The following is a 12,235-nucleotide window of genomic DNA, read 5'->3' as shown; positions in this document are numbered from 1 at the left end:
ATCATATGATTGAGCTTCTCATAGAACAATAATGTATTTGTTTACTTTACTGGAAAATTTTTTCTGTATAAAACTGTATAATATTTTCACATAAAATGTAAATCCAATTCCTACTGGAATTCTATATAGAATGTAGTTCCTCCTCCACAGTTGTGGAACTATAACACTCTTTCCACCCTGTTCTTCGTTCAGCTTCTGACATCAGAACGTAAACTGTTAATTCATTCTATTATTTTCATGTTTTATTCAACTGCTTTTTATATAGGATATGTTTCAAGTATTTGATAAGCTAACAAGAAAAAGTAGATAAAATTTAGCAATTATGTTTAGCATTATCATTGAGAAATAATCTAGTCAAGTTCTGATATCAGGATTATTAGTCCAATATAAGTAGTTTTTGTGGTAATAAAGGATGGTTAGAAAGTGTTCGTAGACTAACACCACATGTTTTCGTGAGAATTAGCACAAAAAATAGTTCCCGAGTGGTAATTAGCTTAGTTATATTTATATCTGTACTTCATTTTACCTTACTATTTAATATCACCGGTTGATTCGAAGTCGCATTACTGAGATTTATAATATGTTTTAAGTCATCTCAAAATAAATAGTTAAAATTCACATATTAATAAATTTCTGAAAAACTGTGGTTTGAATAATACTTAATAAATTACAAATTACATTTAGTTTCATTATCACACGGGCTTAATCTTTTTTTACAGGAATCGCTAAACGCTCCTAAAATTCATACTTTGTAGTACGAATTAAAAATTAGTTATTTCATTACTTGCGAAATGTGTTTGTTTGTTTTTGAATTTCGCGCAAAGCTACACGAGGGCTATCTGCGCTAGCCGTCCCTAATTTAGCAGTGTAAAGGCATGGCCAGGTGGTTAAGGCACTCGACTCGCAATCTGAGGGTCGCGGGTTCGAATCCCCGTCACACCCTTTCAGCCGTGTGGGCGTTATAATGTGACGGTCAATCCCACTATTCGTTGGTAAAAGAGTAGCCCAAGAGTTGGCAGTTGGCGGTGGGTGGTGATGACTAGCTGCCTTCCCTCTAGTCAAAACTTTTACCTTAGTACAATAACTCTAAAGTACACTTGATTATTGTTGGTAAATTAATAACGAAGTTGAGTGTATCACATTATCCGACCAACGAAACGTTCTTCATTAACGTTCTTTTTTAAAGAAATTTTAGAGAACAAGATTAATTGGTGCATTATATCAAACAGTTCAAAATATTTGATTCAGTTATTCATTGAAAAACATAACAGAGAAATAAAGCGATACCGTGTCTTGTTTTTAATCAGGCTTGTTGCAAGATAACACTTAACAAACTTATGTAATTTTTTGTTCTATCATTTTGATATTTGTTGCCATTTTGAGAACGACGTTTTTCATCATCATGTTTCTCGAACCAGGCATATAGATAAAACTACAAAATAGTAGTATCTACCACTGTTAATTCTCTAATTACTATATCCCAGTGGTCTTCCGTATCTACATCGCAACTGTTATGAAACTTTGTAGATCATGATTGCAGCAACCCTTTCCGTTGTGAACAGAGGACAGCATTTATAGCCGTTGCCAAGGAAACTAAAATTGATACCTATGCACGCGCTCTATTATTTTACCATTGGTGAATAAGGAGACTGACATGATCGCCGTACGCAACGTAACTCCACCCTTGCAAAGAAACCTTCCGTTGAAAATCCATATGGCGCTTCTACATGTACGTGTACTCCTAACTGAGTTGAAGTGTAAGGCATGTGTGCTACGTTTCGAGGATATTATAAATAATTACGCTGACAGTTATACGACACTCGCCATCTGAACCAGCAAGAGCTACATGAGAAATGATATATGAAATTGATCGTGTGAAAACTAAGACAAAGTGGATCTGATAGAACACAGCGGATGTATAACACGATCTTGAACGGTTCGGCTTGCCACATTAGTGACAGTACTGGGATTATTAATTTTCACCCGCAAAAGATTCTCACACTTCCACAAATCCTATTGTCTCTGTAGGCTGGTATAATCAGCATCACAGTTTGTGCATCACGTGAACATGCTGTAGTTTGCAGTTCCTTTCGAAAATTTTCAGCTTGACTTTATTTTTCTCCAACAAACAGTAGACTACAGAGATACTTTCAAAATCTGAGTAGCGGCAATTAGTTTGAAACTTTGGTTTACCGTTTGCTCCGGAAGGAGCCTAGCGTGAGTGTTTTCATGTCGTAAACGAGTTAGAAAACGAGTATATAATTAATAGTACACCATGGAACTAGCTATGCAGCCTCATTAAAATATCTTGTCTGAAAGATGGGTTAAGCCTAGGGAGTTCTGCAAGCTAGATTTGATATAGGTAAGACCTATCCAACTATATTTGAGAAGGAGATAAAATGTTTTTCTCTGGCTTATAAGTTGGGTTTGGTATAATATTGGATAGTTAAACTCTTGTTAATATACTTCAGCTAGGCTTAGCACGTTATTAATTTTAGCGATGAAATATTTTGTTTTTCGAATTACAGTATTTTCAATCAATTCCATTGGTCATAAAATATATGCGACAATATGCTACTGATTTTAAAATATGTAAGAAAATTAATCTATTCAACTTCAGTTCTAAGCTTTTTATGAACGTTGTATGATATTATATCCACAGAATAACATTCTAAATAAATAAGAACGTTCCGTATTATAACTCACTCGACTGCAGTAGTATACGATGTTAATTAACAAATCATATTTTGTAGTCACATCTCTCTTGAGTAAAGTGTTTTAAAGATTTTCAATAGTCTGCATGGATATAACCCTAACACGTTTTAAGAATCTTCCAGTTTTGTAAGCTGTAACATAAGCACAATGCTTACACTCTATAATAACACTGGAGCCCATTCACGAACAACTGAGGAATATTAACTCAGTTAGGTTAGTAGTAAAGAATGTTATTCACTAAGACAAAACATATAAACATATATGACATACAGATCTAATACAACCAAAAGAAACCTATAGAAATAAAAAAACAATAACATACAAACACGTGACACACAGATTTAATACAGCCAAAAGAAACCTGTAGAAATAAAAAACAATAACATACAAACACGTGACACACAGATTTAATACAGACCAAAAGAAACCTGTAGAAATAAAAAACAATAACATACAACACGTGACACACAGATTTAATACAGCCAAAAGAAACCTGTAGAAATAAAAAACAATAACATACAAACACGTGACATACAGATTTTAATACAGCCAAAAGAAACCTGTAGATGCCCTGTGTTTATGGTCACACTCAAACAGGTGCCCTTTGTTTGTACTGAGCTGCACTCTCTGTGTTTGTATGGTAATGGTAATGTTGGTTTATGTTATTTGTATTAGATCTGTATGTCGAGTGTTAGTATGTTTTGTATTTATGCAGGTTTCTTTGATCTGTATTAGGTCTATATATCGTGTATTTGTATATTTTGTATTTATTGGTCAATATGCCCTGTGTTTATGGTCACACTCAAACAGGTGCCCTTTGTTTGTATTAGTCTGCACAAACAAAGCACTCATGTTTGATTGTGTTTACAATCACACAAATACACGGCATACAGACCAATACATGAAAAGGATTCCCGTTTGATTGTGTTTACAGCCACACAGACGCAGACCAATAGAAACAAAGTATACAGGTAAGATTGGAAGAAGCTTTTGGTTATCAAAATAAACATGATGATATTAATAATTCTGAGCCTCAAATGTGAATGGAAAGGTTTGATGAGCTAAGAGATAATCAAGAAAAAAAATTGAAGTGTATAATGGCAATAAGGAAACGAAGCTGTGAGTTAAACAAATATATTAATGAGTGAGAAGAAAAAAAACAACAACAACCTGATATGACTATTCTGTTTTAAGAAGAGTTTTGGAGTTTAATTCATGTTATTGTTGAAGATATTGGTTGTGTGGGAAGAATTGTGAAGCGCACACGTTGGGAAGGGTAGAAGGGTACAGGAACGAGCTTCTATATCAAAACAATTTTGAATATGCAAATAAGCAAGACACGTGACAACCAAAGCAGATATAAAGTCACAGTGATACCACATGTATCAGATGTACGAAATGTAATTACTTCGCGTTTCTTTGATAGTGTGATGTCACAGAAGACTGATGGCTATCAGAAAGGGTATATAACAGCCCTTTCCGACGCAAGCTATTCCTACACTTCTATCATAAAGATGTTTTCAGATCAGATATTTATAATTTCCAAGACAGGGATATCCTCTGTCGTTGATGACACTGAAAAATAAAAAGGTTTGCGTGCTTGCTTGCTTATTTTTAGAGCAAAGGCACAATGGGCTATCTGTTGTGTCCACCGTGGGGAAACGAACCCCCGATTATAGCGTTATAAGTCTGTAAACATGCTGTTGTCCCACCGGGGGACGAAAATATCGATCAACTTAAGGCACCATTGTCACCCAGAAAGAGATTTGTAGCAAATCGTACCCCCAGCCGTAGTAAACAAAGGGCGGCGTCTTGTAACACGGGAGAATCTATGAGTACAAAGGTCAGTGACAAAAGCCGTCCACGCGCCACAGGCAACAACACACAATATAATCAAGAAAAACGTTCTTCTGGAAAAGTAACGCAACTCACGCGCACACAATATGCTTCCACGATATATCCACCCAACTATCGCATACCTGAAGCAGCTGGTGATTGAAACGAGTATTCGTGCTGTTCCATACGAATACATAACGAACAAGTCACCTGACGTAGCGTTTATGGATTTCAATGTGATCGGACTGTTGAAGAGGGCACTGTGTAACCATCGTCCTCGTACTCTAGATTGCTTATGGAAAGCAAGCAGTGGGAAATGATATTTCTTGGGCATTATAGCTTTATGATGGAGCCTTTTGCAATGGAAATTATGGTACAGGAATATTGTCAAGATGCTTGGCCTTAAGACAAAGCACGGCAAAACATGGCGACATGGACTGTAACGACGTGGTGAGGCTCCAAAATCGTTTTAATATAACGTACTAGACATCTGTAGAGTGATGTCTCGTTAAAAAATATTTGAGTTCTAAAGAGAAGCTAAAGACAGCCTGAAATCTGCTTATTCTGAAATATTGATTAAGGGCTTGGATTAACTGCTAATGATAGCTTTATTTAAGTAGAGGAACTAGTAGGATGGAAATTATAAGTTTTGAAAATACAAATACAGAATTATTATTTAGAGAATTCTTTTTCTTTCGTACTTAAAATATTTTGAATAATTTTGTAATGGTGTGCCGGTGTGCTGTTAGTTTGAAATTGTATGAAATTTCATTGATTAGACGCATTGACTTAGAGGGCTTAGAGTTGGTCATTTTTGTAGGTGGAGAGACAACAGACGAGTTAAATAGCCCTCGGTCATCTCGTTTTTTTTCTTTTTAAACTAGTATTCTTTAATCACTTTCAAACACCACATAAAACATTATTATTATTTTAACATCATTTCTGTAGGTGGAGAGACAACAGACGAGTTAAATAGCCCTCGGTCATCTCGTTTTTTTTCTTTTTAAACTAGTATTCTTTAATCACTTTCAAACAACACATAAAACATTATATTTGTCTAAACATAGCTGATATTATGATAAACAATTATTAAATATTTGTAGTTATTAACCATCCGTGTGCGCAAAAGCAGGTATCAAAGGGACTCGCGCCCCCACACATAAAAACACACACAGACATATAAATCGAGTGATAGTTAAGTTCATTAGACAGAAAAGGTCGACAGATAGGTGAGTCAGTAGACAGATAAAACAGACAAACAAATAATAATAAACACCATTTATATCGTCAGAGAGGGAAGGAGGTTATAAGTCGTGAAATGTTTCTTTGTTTTGTTGCTAAGCGCAAATCTACACAGTGGGCTATTTGCGCTTTGTCAGTTCTAATGATCAAACCCAAATTCGTAGGCTATAAGCCCTAAAGCTTACTGCTGAGCCATCGGGGGTGGGTGGTAACAGTAGTGGAAGATACTGCTCTTGATTGGTCACCTATAAAAATACAATCTGCAAACAGAATGAAAGCAAACGCCCGAAAACCCGTGTAGGCAAATGCAGCAGTAGCAAATGAGATTGAGGAATCTACGAACCCAAATTATATGTACGTGGGCAAATAGGAAAGCACTAAAATGTGGAAGTGGTGGACAGAATAACGTGGCGAAAATTTGTTCGTGTTTGTGACAAGAGCTGATTCTTTTAGGGAACGTTCTGACACAGTTTAAAATGCAAGAAGCCAACATATGTGGGCGAATGCAACATGTCACTGCCACGCAATCCAAACATGGCCAATTTCGACACAAAACTGTCCATATCTCTGAGAGTATCTTTTTTTTTATCAAATTCTACGTAACTTTATCGAAACAAGGCTAAGTTATTGACCAACCCACCTAAAATTATGGGTTTATTTAACCTTTTGACTCACCCTTCCTAAAATGACCAAAAAATGAGCATATTTGTATGTATCTGTATAGGACTTATGAAAAAGTACCTTTGAACTAAATTTCATGTAAATTTGTTAAAATACGATCAAGTAATTGACCAAAAATCTAAAATTATGTTGTTTTTTTGTGAGCTCTGATCCTCCTAAAAAAACTCAAATGGGCAAATACAAACTTTTTGTATGCCAATGACTGCACAGGAGCCTAAAATATACATTTTTGGATTGTTTGACTTTTCATATCATAAAATCCTTAAAAAAGGCCTAAATAATAAAATAAAAAAAGGAAAAGAAAGAGGCACTGGGCGTATTGGACCAAGGTATAACTCTACCATGTTTCAAGTCAATCTGTTGAGAAATGAAGGAATAGCGGTCAATTGAAAGGTGTTTGGAAGAAGAAGAAAACGTAAACAGTCAGTACAGGTACAAGGAAAGGCATGACTGTGACAGTCGTCGGTGTAAGTTTAGTAACGCTGGAAAACACTGACATCATCCTGGTGACAAAAAGTAAAACACAAATGGCATCACGTATCTCCATACATTACCGAGTAATAACACTTCTATACACAAGCCTCTGGCCCGGCATGGCCAGGTGGTTAGGGCGCTCGACTCGCAATCGGAGGGTCGCGGGTTCGAATCCCCGTCCCACCGAACATGCTCGCCCTTTCAGCCGTGGGGGCGTTATAATGTGACCGTCAATCCCACCATTCGTTGGTAAAATAGTAGCCCAAGAGTTGGCGGTGGGTGGTGATGACTAGCTGCCTTCCCTCTAGTCTTACACTGCTAAATTAGGGACGGCTAGCGCAGATAGCCCTCGTGTAGCTTTGCGCGAAATTCAAAAAACAAACAAACAAACAGTACAGGTCCAACTTATATAAAAGTATCCTCGGTTTTGGTTTACAAAATATGGCCACGCCGAGACATGTACAGTATTTTTTAAGGGGAAACCGTCAACGGCTTCTTTAGAACATTGTATTTTAATTATTTATTTGGTGTGGTCACGTTATTATGTCTCCGCAGAGAAACATATTGTTTTTCTATTGTAGAACAATTTCTGTAATTGGGGTGCTGATAATCACTGAACAAAATAATAGAAACACCTGTATATAACAGGAAATAATTCAAGCCAGGGGGCGCTTCTGTATCCTCGCCACCCCTAGTTTCCGCGCCATTAGTACTTGCTATAATTTCAGATGCAGGCACTATTGGAGAAGCTTGCTGTATTAGCGCTAGTTGTAATTTTTCTGATGAGTGTATAGTTTTATTATTTTCTTTCTAAAAAAAAAAAGAGCAGTAAAATGTTCTATTACATACCCAAGCTAAGGAGACTTACTAGCGTCATCAAATTATGATACTATGCCTAGGCTAATGATAATGATAAAACTAGCTGAATATTTATTTTTAATGTATCTCCATTGCAGATTTTGTAATAATTATAATAAATGGTACTTTGAGGCGATTTTTCGAATCGGAACACAAAATTCCTCTGATAAAATAAAGGGAGATCCCCATTCACCCGCGAAGGTGAAAGGTCAACCTTGCTATCTGGTTTCTTAAATTATTATTTACTTATTCAGCTTTTTTTTCTTCTAAGTGCGATGAGTGTTTGCATCAAGTAATAATACCTACACCCCTAGACCACTATGATTTCAAAAGGATCAGGTATAACGTGCCATCTTTAACCTACGAATAAATTAAGGAAATTTATTTTCAGTTGTTGTGTACACATATGTCTTAATGTAGAAACAGTCTTCTAGTTCAATCAAAGTCTTGAGTCACACTCCAGGAAAAAAAATAAAACTTTTGGAGATAGAATCATAATGCTGAAATAAAAAAAAAGATGTAGAAATTTGATGAAAAGCACAACCTTGATGGAAAGCCAGAAATAGGAAGTAACTAAGGAATCTCGATATTTTTAGAGCTGTTTTCTCCACTTTTTAAAACATTTCAAGAAATGGTTTGTGAGTAAAATAGACAGTAGTGACGTACACTTAGTTTTAGGATTGCATTTCAGAGCGTTCACAAAAAAGAAAAGAAAACAGACCAACAAAAAAACAAAACAAAAAAAAAACGTTGTACTTATCGTTGGTGTAAGCTACCTGATGGCCTAACGGTAAGCTTGAGAGCTTATAAAGCAAAAATTTGGGGTTCGATACTAACGGTTGGCACAGATAGTTTATTGTGCAGCTTAACAACAAATACACAAGCGTTAATACAATATTATAATATCAATTTTGAACATAATGTGTTGGAGAAAGTTTAAATAGTTTGATGTCAGTGTTCATACACAACTTCATTTTGCTGTTCATTTGGATAGAGCTTTCTCGAACAACCATACAACTATCCTTAATTTGGTGGAGTAAACAAACTTTTTCACTCTTTGTAGTTGATGAAGATGAAAGGTGTTTTGCTGCAGGTTAGTTAAGTCGACATTTAGAAGGAATTTTGGTATTTGTGATATCTAACCTGCACGGAACCTCATACGCCATGTATACAAGCTAAATGGCCAGGTCAAAGGTCCCAAGATTCAGACACATCCGCTCTTATTCCGAACAATTGAGAAGATGAAAAACAATCAAATAGTTATAACGTCCCTACAAATGAAAGTGCGGAATATGTTCAATAGGATATTGCTGCTCGAGCTTTGGACCTTCCGATCTGCAGGCCTGCAAGACGACCATTAGGCCATGTCTAAGGCTTCTTGGAAAGTGAAATTCCTTAACTCAGGCGGTTGTGATTTTATAATTCTAACGATTAAAGGTAGAACAAAATTGCTGCACGAATATCAAACATTTAACATATTACGATTTTGTTGTCTGATTCCTTACAAGAGTCCTATCTTTTCTATAGTAATTAATCATTTTTTGACACAGTGGGAAATCTCATGACGACTTAAATATGTATATATTGAAATTCACCCTGTGGGTTAGCGTTAAGTTTACGATTTACAACGATAAAATTCGGAGCTAAATTTCTTGCAGTAGACAGAATGCAAATAATCAAATATGTGGCTTTGTGCTAAAGCTGCCCCCCAGTGGCAAAGCGGTATGTCTGCGGACTTACAACGCTAGAATCCGGGTTTCGATACCCGTGGTGGGCAGAGCACAGATAGCACATTGTGTAGCTTTGTGCTTAATTCCAAACAAACAAACAATCCATGTAATATAAATGAAGTACTTAGGATCCCAATGGTGGCGTAATTGTAGTCTGTAGGACGTAATTAATTTAAAATGTTCTAATAGAATCTGTTATTAAAATGGTAGAAAAAAGTTTACTGTATATTTTTGTCATTTGTCAACTTGGGAAAGCATTATCAAAATGTTCTTAAATAATTTACTTTTCCTTAAATGGCCAATCGTTAAATGATCTCATTCTTTCGGAAAAGGCCCGTCATGGCCAGGTGGCTAGGGCGCTTCTGCGGGTCGCGGGTTCGAATCCCAGTCACACCAAACATGCTCGCCCTTTCAGCCGTGGGGACGTTATAATGTGACGGTCGATCCCACTATTCGTTGGTAAGAGAGTAGCCCAAGAGTTGAGCGGTGGGTGGTGATGATTAGCAGCCTTCCCTCTAGTCTTACACTGCCAAATTAGGAACGACTAGCACAGATAGCATTCGTGTAGCTTTGCGCGAAATTCAAACACACACAAACAATCTTTCAGAAAAAAGAGAAATATATAAATAAGGTACAATCTATATAAGACTCACTTATCACCACAGCATATAAAGTCCCCCGCAGTACCTTATCAAAATTCGTGCACAGATATGCAAACATACAAACAATAGCCGATAGACTCTTGCATAATACTATAAATTACTTCGCTAAAAATTGGCAAAAGAATGAACTACTCTGCGAACTTGATCGCTACTACGTACATGATGGAAATACACCTAAGTACCTCTCACCTGTAAACATATACTTTTGAAATAAGGATGTAATAAGGCCACCTATAACCAGACTTTAAAACCACAAACTAGTTAGAACCTAAGAACAATGCATTTAATAGGGTATTTTATGTAAAATGCATTCGGTTAGTCTCTAACTAATGAAATGTGTCGTGTGCATTATGGAACTGACTCAAGAGATATAGTGCAAAACACAGAATGTAACTGTCGATACCTACATGAACATTGCTCTGAAAGGGGTCCGACCCTCATGTTGTATCAACACCAACATTCACCGGTAGTAAATCACAGTTCGGAAAGTAGGAAGAGGTCACCATGAACTTGACCCTCCCTGGTCCATCATACGACCAAAATACCGATGTTGGAAAAGAAGAAGAAAAAATTATCATTAAATACATAAGGCAGTAAAACTAATTTTGTATCAATAATAGTTTGTCTTTTGAAAGTGGAGAGGGTAGGTAAAGGTACTATAAACTATATTCATGACTGTAAAAAAAAAAAAATTGTACTGTGTGCTGTAGAGCAAAGCCACATAGGGCTATCTGCTCTGTCTATTGCGGGGAATCGAACTCCAGATTTTAAGATTGTAAGTCCTTAAACTTACCGCTGGGGGACAAAAAAAATATGTAAGTAAAATAGTTTGGTAAATTACAGAAAAAACACACAATAAAACCCAATCGCTTTTAGCGGAGTTCTTTTTCAGAAGACTTCAATTACGTTTGCCTCTTTAAAAACAAATTTTCTGCTAAGGTCATTAAAAATAAAGTAATGAACAATAACAAGGATAGTTTTTTTGTAATTAAGCACAAAGCTACACGATGGGCTATCGGTGCTCTGCCCACCACGGGTATCGAAACCCGGATTATAGCGTTTTAAGTCCGCAGACATACCGCTGTGCTACAAGCAATAAACCGCGGTTTTCGGTAGCAAAGAAAATATATTTACACCCATTGTTAGAGCCGGAACAGCCCGCATTGTTTATACTCAAACCAAAAATTCTTTTGTAGAGGCTCCTAAATCAATCATCTTGAGTTAGACCTTTACTTTTAGGTGATTAAGGGAACTATCTAAATGTTATTAAGTAAATAATTTTCTGTTGTTCAAATTCGCTTCTTTTATTAAATAGTGTACAACACGCCATCTGCACTTTTATTAAAGGTCAAAGCTTGTGCTATAAAATATATTGTAATATATTTTTTGAGTTTGATAAAGAGCATTTCAATGTATCTAAGTGAGTGAGTGATGCGTGTTTGACACGAATTATACATATCATTTTATATACAAAGTTAGTGTATGTCAGAATATGTTGAATCGATACAATAAGAAGTATATCGATTATTTTCAAATTACAGCTTGTTTGTTTGTTTTGAATTTCGCGTAAAGCTACACGAGGGCTATCTGCGCTAGCCGTCCCTAATTTAGCAGTGTAAGACAAGAGGAAAGGCAGCTAGACATCATCACCCACAGCTTAACTCTTGGGCTACTCTTTTACCAACGAATAGTGAGATCGACCGTCACGTTATAACGCCCCAACGGCTGAAAGGGCGAGCATGTTTGGTGTGACGGGGATTCGAACCCGCGACCCGCAGATTACTAATCGAGTGCCCTAACCACCTGGCCATGCCGGGCCTATATACTAACTTAGTGTATGTCAGAATATGTTCAATCGATACAATACGAAGTATACTAGAATTCGTCACAGATATTTTAAACCAAAACATTTTTATAATGCACAAAGAAAGTAAAAAAACTATCACATTTGTATCGTTTTTTTTTTTGTGAAATAGCCCCCCCAGTGGCACAGCGGTATGTCTTCGGACGTACACCGATAGAAACCGGGTTTCGATA

General features: G+C 36.4%; 2 protein-coding genes across 4 annotated transcripts in view; both read left to right on the top strand.

Annotated features, from left to right (window-relative positions):
- LOC106457340 (mucin-6-like) overlaps positions 1 to 9,058 on the top strand; it is a 96,547-nt gene extending 87,489 nt beyond the window's left edge. The window contains exons 17-18 of the transcript XR_002610139.1: positions 864 to 867; positions 9,048 to 9,058. The gene's annotated coding sequence lies outside the window, so the exon portion shown is untranslated. The remainder of the gene's footprint in view (positions 1 to 863; positions 868 to 9,047) is intronic.
- The window catches only part of LOC106457339 (patj homolog), a 241,897-nt gene continuing 231,737 nt past the window's right edge, over positions 2,076 to 12,235 (top strand). The window contains exon 1 of one of the 3 annotated variants that reach the window (XM_022383219.1): positions 2,076 to 2,362. The gene's annotated coding sequence lies outside the window, so the exon portion shown is untranslated. The remainder of the gene's footprint in view (positions 2,363 to 12,235) is intronic. The other 2 variants (XM_022383220.1, XM_022383221.1) reach the window with 2 other exon arrangements.

The sequence above is a fragment of the Limulus polyphemus genome, unplaced genomic scaffold, assembly GCF_000517525.1.
Source record: "Limulus polyphemus unplaced genomic scaffold, Limulus_polyphemus-2.1.2 Scaffold318, whole genome shotgun sequence".
NCBI classification, from domain to species: Eukaryota; Metazoa; Arthropoda; class Merostomata; order Xiphosura; family Limulidae; genus Limulus; species Limulus polyphemus.
Note: the sequence above shows the minus strand (reverse complement) of the source record. Positions and strands in the feature narration are given on the sequence as shown.